The sequence below is a fragment of the Camellia sinensis genome, chromosome 7 (assembly GCF_055761805.1).
Source record: "Camellia sinensis isolate YWXY chromosome 7, ASM5576180v1, whole genome shotgun sequence".
In the NCBI taxonomy this organism is placed as follows: domain Eukaryota; kingdom Viridiplantae; phylum Streptophyta; class Magnoliopsida; order Ericales; family Theaceae; genus Camellia; species Camellia sinensis.
This window is the reverse complement of record NC_138967.1, coordinates 113833223-113845782: the sequence shown is the minus strand read 5'-3', so window position 1 is coordinate 113845782 and position 12560 is coordinate 113833223. Positions and strand designations below refer to the sequence as shown.

Genomic DNA, 12560 nt, shown 5'->3' with positions numbered 1-12560 from the left:
CAAATAAACTTTTCAATGTGTATTATGTCAAGAATTTGGCAAAGGAGTTGTGCAATTCCTTGGATAAGAAATACAAAACCAAGGATGCCAGGGCAACGAAATTTGTTGTTGGTCGGTTTTTTGATTTTAAAATGGTGGACTCAAAAACTGTCATTAGTTAAGTCCAAGATTTCCAAGTAATTCTGCGCAAAATTCATACAGAGGGAATGCTCCTGAGTGAATCATTCCAAGAAACTACAATGATTGAGAAGCTTCCAAATGGTTGGAAGGAATTCAAGAATTACTTGAAAAATAAACGAAAGGATCTGACAGTAGAAAAACTCATTGTCAGGCTTCGTATTGAAAATGATAACACTACAACAAAACTGGGTTTTTACGGCTTCACATCAACGGCATACAGTAAATGCAAACCGTGGTTTCTCACTTTTACGACTTGCTTTTTTTGTATGTCGTAAATAATTTCTCAACTATGACGTGTCTATTGCATAGGTCGTGAATGCTAATAAAGACGATTTTTTTACGACTTGCAATGTTAGCCGTAAATAATAAAACTTTCTATGACGTGCATATGGCATGCCATCAATACATCAACTATACACGACATGCGTACATCTGCTGCTAAAAATATTAAACATTACATGGCGCACAAAAAGCCAACCGTTAAAAATTACACTTTCCAAGACGCACAAAAAGCCAGTCGTTTAAAATATTGCACTTTCCACGACACGCAAGTGCTGTCATGAAAGGTACGACCAAAAAAAAGTACCGCCAAAATAAAAATTTTGAGCATCAAACACCAACAAAAAAAAAAAAAAACATATTAAAGAAAAAAACAAATGTATCAAAACCATCACCACCAAAACAAAAACATACTAAAAAAAAACCTTATGTTTCTCTCTTTCTCTAACACTGTGTTTGGATTGAGTGATTTGGAGAGAAAAGAAAAGAAATAGAGAGAAATGTATTTCTCTTCCTTGTTTGGTTATCTTAAGTGGAGAGAAATGGGGAGAAATAGAGAGAAATGGAGAGAAACTCATTTCTCTCATAACCCTTATTTTCAATCTTCCCAAAAGTGGAGAGATTGGGAGAGAAAAGAAATCCACAAATGTTTATATTTTCATAATACCAATTTTACCCCTGTAAAAATAAAAGAAATAAAATGATTGAAAATATAAAAAGGTTATTTTGGTAATATAACATAAAATAATTTCTTTTCTTTTCTCTTAATGAAATCTAACCAAACAAGAAGGAGAGAAATCACAATCATTTCTTTTCTTTTATTTCTTACTTACCCAAACAAAAAGGAGAAAAATTACAATCATTTCTTTTCTTTTCTTTTCTCTTATTACTTAAGTAATCATTTCTTTTCTTTTCTCTCCTAAATTACCAAACATAGCGTAACTCTCCACCTATTTCTCTTTCTCTTTAACATTCACACAAGCACAAACCCTAGGCCACCATTCAAAACCATTACCACCAAAAATGTATCACGCTGTGGTGGCGCCGCCCTATTTCAACAACAACAATGACGTCTCTTATCCCTGGCATCCTCCCCAAACTTCTCCAAAATCTCAACAACACTGTCGTTGGAGGGTATCTCGACAACACTAGCGTCTCTCACCCCTTAGTTTCTAGGGTTTCGCTCATCAATATTTCGTTGATGATGGCCAATTTCTCATCTGATCTACATGATTTAAACACGCTGATCGATGAAGTAGTGATTGAAGGTACTTCTACACCTAAGGGGAGCTCGCACACCTTGAATGATAGTCTTCGGAGAGTGATTTGGCAATCTTGATGGACATCGCGAAGCAAAATGGGGGTAAGAAACTAGGTTCGGCTTCTGAAATCATGATGGGTATGAGCCCTAATGCTTCGATTAGGGCGCAATCTGAAATCCTAAGTCCAAGTTCCTTTGTTGAAGCTATGAGTGGTCCTTGTTCGGAGATACGAATGATGAATCAAGAACAATGGATTGATGAAATTAGGGTTTCAAGTCCTGCTGTTATCTATACGCAGTTGAGAGCCATTGAGGAACTTCGTGATAAGTTAAATGATATGAAAACTAGTCTAATGGGAGTGAAGCATGAAGAGTTAGTTCCTTTGGAGTTGATTCAGCCAGAATCTACGCCGGCTGCAGATGCTGTTTACATCATGCGACGCAAATGGTCGAATATTATGGAAATGGAGGGTAGTGAAGAGGCAATGCTTGATAAATTTTGAAGTGTCCCAGACAGCTTAATCATTCTTAGGGCTAGGAATTTGTTGTCCAAATTACCCCAATCTGATGTAGCTGTTACGAAAGGGTATCCTATTATTGATAAGGGAGTAGGTAGTATACGTGAATTGTAGAGGAGCCTTTTGCTAGGAAGGGGTAGGGCTGGTACGGTGCAAAGATTTAGAGGTGGTCACAGTGGTAGAATGCAAGACCAGAGATCAGGGCTACCGGTGGACCATGAGAAACCAACTAAATGGATGGAGGCTCAACCGAACAGGACTTGGGCATCAGTTGTGACTTTAAATAAAAAATCAACAAAAATTTTTTTTTTTTGAACAACAACAAAAATCAACAATTAAGCTCAGGTATTTTCCTCTTTTAATTAGAGATTCTGATATAGTGGTGGAACTCCCTGAAAGGAAGGTTACTAAAAAATGGGAATCATGCTTGGTTGGGCATTTTTTGGAGAGAAATTTAAGATTTACTTATGTGAGGAATTATGCTTTTAATCTTTGGAAGAAAAAGGGATTGAGGGAGGTTTGGTTTACTACCACTGGTTTTCTATTTTTCTTATTTGATTGCGTGGAAAGTAGTTCTAATGTTGTTGAGGATGGACCCTGATTTTTTGGGGGGCATTTTCTTGTACTGAAAAAGTGGCACAATATGCTGAAACTTTCTAAGAAAAAGCTTGATAGAATCCCAATTTGGATTAAATTGTTTAACATTCCTTTAGAATATTGGGATGATGATGGGCTTAGTAGGATTGCTAGTGCTATAGGTGAGCCTTTGCACATGGACAAATTAACTGCTTAGGGGGATAGAATTTCGTTTACTAAAATATGTGTGGAAATACGATTGGACTCTTCTCTTCCTACTGATTTTCTTATAAAATGTGAAGATTGGAGTGTTGAGATTGGGGTGGAATACCTGTGGACTCCATTCAAGTGCTCAAAGTGTAAAGTTTTTAGGCATATGGAAGAAAAATGTGTCAAAACTCAAGTGGAGAATTTGGCCAAAGAAAAACAGCAAAATGTGAACCTAGAAAGGGGAGATGACTAGAGGCTTAATGTTGCTAGAGAGTAAGTCAATTTTTTATTCACTGTTTCTGTGCTATGGAATCAAACAATCTTGAATGATAGGTTGAATCTGAACTTCACCTAAAAATGTAGATACATTAGTTTTTGTATTCATCACAACCATGTTGTCTGTCACCTTTGTGTAGTTATTAACAATTCCATGAGGATTTCTCTGTTATTTATGGCTCCTTTAACTGGATACCTTTACAATCTAGTTCTGTTCTATTATTGGATACTTGCATTTCAGTGCGACAAGGTGACTTACCTTTTGACAACGCATCAATATGGTGGATGACTCGTGAAATTTTCTATTTTTCACACAATTATTATGTACTCTAACTAGTAACCTGCTTGCAGGTGGTCAGTTGGTGCTATAATGTATGAGATGCTTGTTGGTTATCCTCTATTCTACTTCGATGATCCTATAACATGTAGAAAGGTGAACAAACTACGTACTTTGTTTTTTCATGATGAGCTGAATGTATTCCGCCATTAAAGTGAGATGAGAATTACATATAAACTGATATCCTTTGGAAGTTTTAATATTTAGTTTTATTGTTTTTTGAAGGAAAAATCTATCCAAAATGTAATAAATGTGTATTCACCATTAAGTTGACAATCTTCCTTTATGGTCATCTTGATTTGGTAATGATGCCCAAAGCACCTCATCAAGAATCTTAAGAGATTTATAAATTGGCATTTCTCAGATGTTAGAAATTTCTAACTGAAGCTATTTGTTTCAAGTTTAGCAACACTTGTGTCTCTTTGTATGAATATTTAAGATGATGCAAAATAACAAAAGACATGAAGACATCTTTTTGTATTTTAGTTGTTCTCTTTATGTTTGCTCCTTCTACTGAGCCTAGCTTGGTCATTACTAACAATTAGCATACAAAATTGTGCACCAATAACTTGAACAAAATTACCATTTCCAGCTAGATTAAGCTGGCTTAGCAGTGGCTGTAATTCAAGAATTCTGACCTATCTTAGATTTTTTTGTGTCATTTAATGTTGTTATTCTCTATCCTTTTAACTGGAAAGCTTTTCTAGTAGTTCTGTAAGAAGATAATCTCTTTGCAAGCATGGATTGAGAGTAAGTGAAGGACGAAAATAATGGAGAGAAGTTTGTAGTAGTCACTCTCTCTTTCTCTATGAGACACTCGCACACATACACACATCATGTAGAGAATAAAAGAAAAGCTGAATAAGGAACAAATACAAATTGTCATAATATTTAGCAGATTCTTCGTTAGACATCTAGCACGTCCATTGAAATGTTATATGCCTCTAATACAACTGGCAAAATTAGATCCAGACATGTCCACCTTAAACAAATTGTCTTAATATTTAGTAGATTTTTTTCTTCTAAAGTATTTATATGTTTAGAGTTCTGCTAATTTTAAAACCAAATAGAACTCAAGCAAAGTTAAAATAGGGCATCCAATCCTTAGCTACCCCTCTTTTTGGGTAATTTACCAAGAAAAAGAAGGGATAATGTTTTATGCTATTTGCATTTGCATAAATCTTGATTTCCTTATCTATTGGTGTATACTGTTTGTATGTCAAACCTTATTACTTGTTGTCTACATTATTGCCCCGCATTTGGTTTCCCCCATTTGGTTTTCTATTGAAGCATGCTAGGCATTACAGTATTTGTGCAATCTTGAATTTATGAAATTCTCTGTAATTGTTTTGTCAAGTGCAGTTATATTTCCCAGAATCAATATAAGGGACCCTTATAAATGACTTGAAATAAGTAGGAAAGCTCTTGAAGATGAAATTGAAGCTGCTAGGAATTTCCTAATACAAAGATATGGAGGACACAAGCCGAGTATTGATGCAATTAAATCAGCCCATGATTGTGCACTCACAAGAAGATATTTGGGTAAATTTTGTATGGTTTAGAACTTAATGATAGTTTTTTTTGGATGATTTAGAACATTTTGGACGATTTTGAACTTAGGGATAGTTTCTTATGTTTAGAAACATAGTTTTTAGACGGTTTGGAATGCATAGATAGTTTTTGGATATTTAAAACTTATGGATAGTTTTTTATGGATGTTTGAAACAATATTTTGGTGTTTGATTAATGCACATATATATATTTGTGAAGCTTGTTTGTAATGTTTTCTTAGATTTACAGAACAGGAGAAATAAAACCTGTTGATTTTTATTTTTTATTTTTTATTTTTAAATATGCATATTCATGCAAAAAATGCTGTGAAAGCTATTTACGGCAGGCAAAATAGGTCATTGTATTAAATATTCAACGACTAGTAATGAACATCGTGGTTTGTCCCTTAAATAAACTGTGCAAAAGTAGTAAAAAAGTCAAACACGACGCATAAGATCCGCTGTTAAAGGGTTTTTAACGACATACTACAACATGCCATTGAAGTAAATGACTTTACATGATTGGCCATAACACGACTTTACCTTGCGTGTCATAGAATCGTTTTCACGGCATGCATTTGGTGCCATAAAAACCCTTTTTTATTGTAGTGTAATAGGAAGAAATGGGGAGTACCCTCACTATCAAGGCCAATTTAGCTGAGCATGGCCAGTCTTTGGGGGTAAAGGAAAAACAATCGGTGAACAAAAACTTGAAGTTGGGGCCTGGAAGTGGTGTTGCAAAGAGGCTGGTCTACAAACCGCAAGAACCTATGTTTTCTGTTAAGTGCTTCAATTGTGGAAGTGATAGGCATAGGGCTACTGACTGCTGCAAGTCGAAGGAATAAGGCTCGTGCTCACATGGAAAAAATGAAGGGTCTTTCCCAAGATGTACATGATATGCATCTGTGGGATTCAATCTGAGGGAATGATGGGTGGACACTGGTGCCACTCGCCACATCTGTGCAAAGAAGAGGATGTTTACAAGCTTTGAGCCAGTTACAAACAACGAGAAGTTGTTCGTGGAAAATTCTGTAACCTGACCATCAAGAGAAAGGCCAAGGTGGCCCTGAAGATGACTTCAGGAAAGGAGTTGACTCTAAATGATATCATGTTTGTCCCGGACATTCACAAAAATCTAGTCTCAGGGTCCCTCCTAAGTAAGCATTGTTTCCATATAGTTTTTGAATCCAATAAGGTCATGTTGACCTAGAGTGGAGTGTATGTGGGAAATGAGTATTTGTCGGGTGGAATGTTCAAGTTAAATGTAATGACAATTATCCCAAAGATTAATGAAAATGCTTCATCTTCAACTTATTTGCTTGAATCTTCAAATTTATGGCATGGTAGATTAGGTCATGTAAATTTTGACTCTTTGCATAGATTAATCAACTTAGATCACATACCATCTTTCAAGAATCACAAGTGTAAAACTTGTGTAAAAGCAAAAATGACTAGGACTTCGTTTCATTCCATTGAAAGAAGTTTTGAGCCATTGGATTTAGTGCATAGTGATGTGTGTGACTTGAAGTTCATACAAATCTGAGGGGGCAATAAGTATTTTATTATTTGTGTTGATGATTGCACTAAATATTGTTATGTGTATTTGCTTAAGAGTAAAGATGAAGCTATTGATAAATTTATTCTCTATAAGAATGAAGTTGAGAATCAATTGAGCTGAAAGATTAAGACTTTGAGAAGTGATTGTTGTGGTGAGTATGAATCATCGTTTATTGAGACTTGAGCTCAAAATGGGATTATCCACCAAAACATAACACCTTACTCCCCTCAATCAAACGGCATTGTTGAGCAGAAGAATAGAATGTTGAAGGAAATGATTAATGCAATGTTGATTAGTTCTGGATTGCCACAGACTATGTGAGAGGAAGCAATACTCTCCGCAAATTATATTCTGAAAAAAAAATTCCTCAGAAAAAGGTATACAAGACCCCGTATGAATTATGAAAAGGCCACAAGCCTTTATATACTTTCTTACGAATGTGGAGGTATCTTGCCAAGGTGGTCGTGCCTATAACCAAACGGTTAGGATAGGCCCGCAATCCATGGATTGAGTATTCATTAGTTATGCACAAAATAATAGTGCATATAGGTTTTTTGTGCACAAATATGATATTTCAGATATAAACAAGAATATCATCATGGAGTCAAGGACTGTGTCTTTCTTTGAAGACGCATTTCCTTGCCAAACCCAATTTGGGGATTCGAGTTCTGTGAAGGAAACCGATAAAGTTGCTAGTGATAGTGATCATGTGGAGGAATTAGAAGAGCCAAGAAGAAGTACAAGGGCTACAACTTCTAAGTCCTTTGGTCTAAACTTCTTAATTTATATGTTAGAGAAAAAACCTTTGACTTTCCACAAACCTATGGCTTCGCCAAAAAGTCCTTTATAGAAAGAAGCTATCAAAAGTGAGATTAACTCTATCTTACAAAACCATGCCTGGGAGTTGGTTAATCTACCCCCAAGTAGTAGGCCTTTGGGTTGTAAGTGGATCTTTAGAAGAAAGATGAAAGTTGATGGGTTAATTAATAAGTTTAAAGCAATGCTAGTTATCAAATGGTACAGGTAACAAGAATGCCTAGATAATTTTGATACATATTCACCTGTGACAAAGATAACATCCATTAGCATGGTGATTGCGATAACAACTTTGCATGGTCTGGAGATACATCAAATGGATAAAACGACAGCTTTCTTGAATGGAGATTTGAATGAAGAAATCTACATGAAGTAACCCAAAGGGTTCTCAATTCCAAGGCAAGGTGAGAAAGTCTATAAGCCTGTCAAATCATTGTATGGTTTGAAGTAAGCTCCTAAGAATTGGCATGAGAAGTTTGAATTTTTCTGTATACACCCCATTTTTGACCACCCTTAAGACTTGGGCGCCTCAGGTTGATCACTCGATAATGAAAGTTGTGCTATGCAAAGGTTCGATTTCTTCGGCAAGAGGAGCTTCAAATCCCAACTTTACACCCTATTTTTTTTTTTTTTGGAGCAAACTATTTTGACCAAAATTATTTTAGACCTTAAAACCCTCTCTTTCAAAATATTTTTGAAAATATTTTTACGATGTTCCGAGACTTGCATTTTGTTAAATGTTGCACTTTTCGGTAAACCGAGCAAGGACAAAGTTAAAATAAATGAAAGAGAGGTGAACTCTTTGAAAAATCTTTCAAAACAACTTATTTAGAGGTTTGCATTTGAAGAAAATAGAAGGGGAGGGAAGAAAACTAGTTTGGGAGAAGTTAGGCATGAATCCGGTTAGGACAAAACTAAGCAGCCTTCACTAAAACAAGCATATCTCTTTCCATACTTAGAATGTAGATGTGAGGCTGCCACAATTGGAAAGTAGACTTCTGGGGCTTCAATTTAGACTCAAGAATGACCTGCAAAGGAGTCCAGATGAAGAAGATATGCCCGTTTGAAATTGGGCCAAAAAATAAATTTTTGTGGCCGGCCACAAATAGTGGCCTGCCGGCCAGTAGTGAAAATTTTGGCCTTTTTTGAGTAGATTTACCCACTTTTGGGGGGGTGCCATCCACTAATGTGTTTTTTCGTCCACCATTGATGGCCGGCCGGCCACTGATGTTAAAAAATAGATATTTTGCAGATATTTGTGCCAGTTGTTTCAAGATTGCTCCACCTGTCCCTATATAGATATTTCGAACTGAGGCTCATATTTTTCTATATATACTTGACCTTCTCTATTGGTTTTGAGGTTATAAAATTTGGTACCAAAATATCTCTCTCTATAGATTTCTCTCTCTCTCTTGCAATTTTATGCACACTTGCCTAGTTATATCACTCTTGCATACACATCCTTGACCAATATTGATCACCTTTGAGCTGAGGTCCATTAAGGTCTTGTTGGAGCTTTAGAAGGTTTTTTTGACTTGAATTTGTGCCTAAAATTGTTGCTTGCTTCAAGAGGTATAACACTCCCCTTTTACACTTGTTTTGCATACTTGTTTTTCCATCTCTTTCAACTGTTTATGGGCTGTTTTTGAGTCATAAAAAACTTTGTTTTTGTGAGCTGAAATTGGTGTTTTAGGCCACTCAAGGTTAGAGGGGTGTCTCACCCTTCTTTATTCCTTGTCTCCAAGACTTTTTCACCTTTGTTTCCCATTTTCAAATCGTCTTTTTTTGGGCCTTTGAGCATTGAAATTCAAAGTATTTTTAGTGGAAAAAAAAAAAAAACATATTTTGAAGTCCAAAATTGGAAGGATTAGCCTCCCCTCCTTGTGTCTTGTTTGCTAGCCTAGATAGCTCTATGTGTTAGCCTATTTTTCTAGCAATTTGTAGCTTAATTCCAGTATGATTTAGGCTCTTTTTTGGACTGTTGGAACTCTATTTTTGGCTGGTTAAGTCATTTAGGTCTTGTATTGTATAGTTGTAGTGCAATAGTCCTCACAAGCCAGGTGTTTTAGGCCTTTAGGCACCACTTGTTTGAGTTGATTGCATGTTTTAGTGCTTTTCTCACTTCATTTCAACACTTATAATCTCTGCAATCCCCCTCATTTCTTCACTCTTTTGTTTTGCTTTGAAAGTGGTTTCAAGCCACTTGTTTGCCTAAGTGTGAAATGGAGGTGCTACACTTAATGGTTTAATCCCTTAGGGGGTTCATTACCAATAGTGTGATACCTCTTTCATGCCCAAAGCAACTTGTGATTTGAGCCCTCTTTCCGTTTGAGGACAAATCACCAATGGACTTCTTTGGTTAAAGAATGGAAAGGTAATTAAAATGGGTAAACAAATTGAAACTAAAAGTGTGCAAGATAAGAAATTGGTCATGTTTTGAGGTGTTCAATCAGACGTTAATTGAACACAAGAAAAATTGGGACATTTCATACTCAAAGTGATGAATTGTGCCAAATTTCCTAGATCTCTTTTGCCCTTGATCATGTATGATAGGGTGACGGTCTTGTTGGTTATGTTTGTGCATTTAGTGAAATTGTACAACTTGAATCTTTGGCCATCATGCAATGAAATTGCTTGATTAATGGTTTTGGAACCAAGTGTATCACTCCTTTGAGATTGTCTTGATGATAAGGAGGGATACAGAGCACAAATAACCTATGAGAATACCCCTTCTTTGCCTTGCTTGCTCTCTCTGTTACAGCAAAAATGGTGTCTCATCAGTGGCCTGCCGGCCACTGATACTGGCCGGCAACCCCCCAGTGTTAGACGGCAACCCCTTAGTGGTGGCCTGCCGGCCACCAGTGATTTTTTAGCAGTGTGCTTGTAAAGCATGGCGGAGTTGATCTGGAGAAGGAAATAGTGCAAGGGTTGTGCAAACAGAGGCATTCGGGGGCAGACAACGGATATTCTTCGAGTGGAAACCAAGCATGCATGGGCCTCCCTCGCATTCCGAGACAAGTTATCTTGTTAATTAGTTTAATTTAATTAGCCTATGATTAGCCTATGTTGTAATTCAATTAGTTTGTGTTGTAATTATTTAATTAGTTAGTTGTAGCTAATTAATTTGTGTTGTAATAATTAATTAAATTAGTTTAGTTAATTAATTCAAGTGTTGTAATAATTAGTTAAGTAGTATAGCTTAGCTAATTTCATTCGGACCCTCCTTGGTGAGGGCGTAATGTTATAATAAGTGTGCGTGCATGCGTGTATCTTATTCTTGCATCAATTCATTCGTATTGCATGCAGCAAGGCTCGGCGCATTATTCAAACTTCATTGTCATTTCAATATTTTATTTGAATACGTGTTTAACCGCATATTACCAAATCAATCCATATGCCATATTAGTAGCCGAGCCTATTAATTACATTCTTTGCATGTGTTGCATTAGGCTTCTTGTATAGTTAGGAATCATGCATAGTTTTCTAACTCAAATCTTCTTAGCTTGGAGTACTAAGTGAGTTTTTATGCTTTAGCATACTCGCATGAAAGTGAATGTTGCCATGATTAGCATGCTTGCCATGAGGCTAAATGCTTACTTGCTAAACTATATGAATGCATGTGGATGAAGGCTTGTTGTTTAAATTGGAACGATTCAACAAATGTATGTTTTAAGCCCACTTTGTTGAGTGGCAAATCAGTTTTAAGCCCACTATGTTTGGTGGCAAATCCGCAAACTTTAAGCCCACTTGAGGTGGCAAATTCAAATCATTTTCACAAACAAACATAAGTTGATTGCTCCAAATTGAGCAAACTAGTCTATATTTGCTTGTGCGCATCACATAGTAATGCTAGCTTAATGACCGGAATAAGAGCACATAATGTTTATAAAAAATCATATCATGATTAGTAGTGGCCGATCTTTGATCAGACAAGCAGGGGTGCTTAATTCATGACCTTCCTCTCTTGTACCTAAGTTCCCAAGCCGAGGCAACTTTGGTGATGACGAACATGTGGCCTTTGGCACGAGTCATATGTTTCTTAAATTTTCTCAAAAATAAAATATTTAGGTGGCGACTCTGTATCTGACAAAGCAGTCCAATTTTGGCACTTTTGATTCAAAATCAATTTTCTAAAACGATTTGCCAGATTTAGACTCTTTGGTGTTTATCAATTTCACATTGCACTTGTGAGATTAGATTTAGAACCGCGGGAGTCCGAACTGTAGGGTTTCTTTTCGAGTTTCCGAATGGGGGCACGAAAAAGCCAAGCTACATTGTCGAGTGAATTTATAATCAACGAGTGTGACATTTGTGTATATGTCAAAAGTACTGACAAATGTTATGTCATTTTGTGTCTATATGTTGATGGCATGCTCATTATTAGTAGTGACAATGAAATGATTAGAACTACCAAGTTGTTAAACTCTAAGTTTGACATTGTTAGTCATAGCATAAATAACATGAATTTTGATGATTATTGAATTTATGTTTTGATTTATTTTGAAGAGTGGATTATAATTGGAAACTTATTATTTGATTTAATCATTATAAATCTATCTTCACTTTGCGTTAATTATGTTATTTGGAGGTTAAAATGAAGATTAAATAGGTATAGAACAAGGCAATAGAAAGCAACAACAAGAGCAACAAAGCAAGGTGGTCGGTCCACCCCTGGGTTGTCGATCGACTAGTCGACCAGCCATACGTCCGGGGGGACAACCGGTTGGGGAAGTCTTGCCTAGTTTGCTCCAACTTTGCAGAGGACATCCGAGAGGACATCTAGGGGAACATCTGGGTGGACATCCGAGTGGATGACCACCTGGTGTAAATGATGACTTTGGACATCCAGGTGGACGACCATTGTATGTAATATTCTCTGCAACAGATAGCTACTGAGTTGAGAAAAAGAAAAGATTTTCCATCATTTCATCCATCTTCCAACAGGCAAAACTCACATGTGCTATGGACAAAGGCTGACATTGACTTATAAATATTATCT

At 36.4% G+C, this 12560-nt stretch overlaps 1 long non-coding RNA gene across 2 annotated transcripts; it reads left to right on the top strand.

Moving 5' to 3' along the window:
* The first annotated feature begins 1396 nt into the window (after positions 1-1396).
* LOC145795270 (uncharacterized) lies at positions 1397-6501 on the top strand. Of its 2 annotated transcripts, XR_014335881.1 has the most exons (4): positions 1407-3297; positions 3652-3733; positions 5000-5179; positions 5797-6501. It is a non-coding gene; the product is annotated as an uncharacterized LOC145795270 (long non-coding RNA). The 2 variants fall into 2 exon arrangements; XR_014335880.1 differs by lacking the exon at positions 5797-6501 and having other exon boundaries at positions 1397-3297; positions 5000-5406.
* Positions 6502-12560: the final 6059 nt, after the last annotated feature.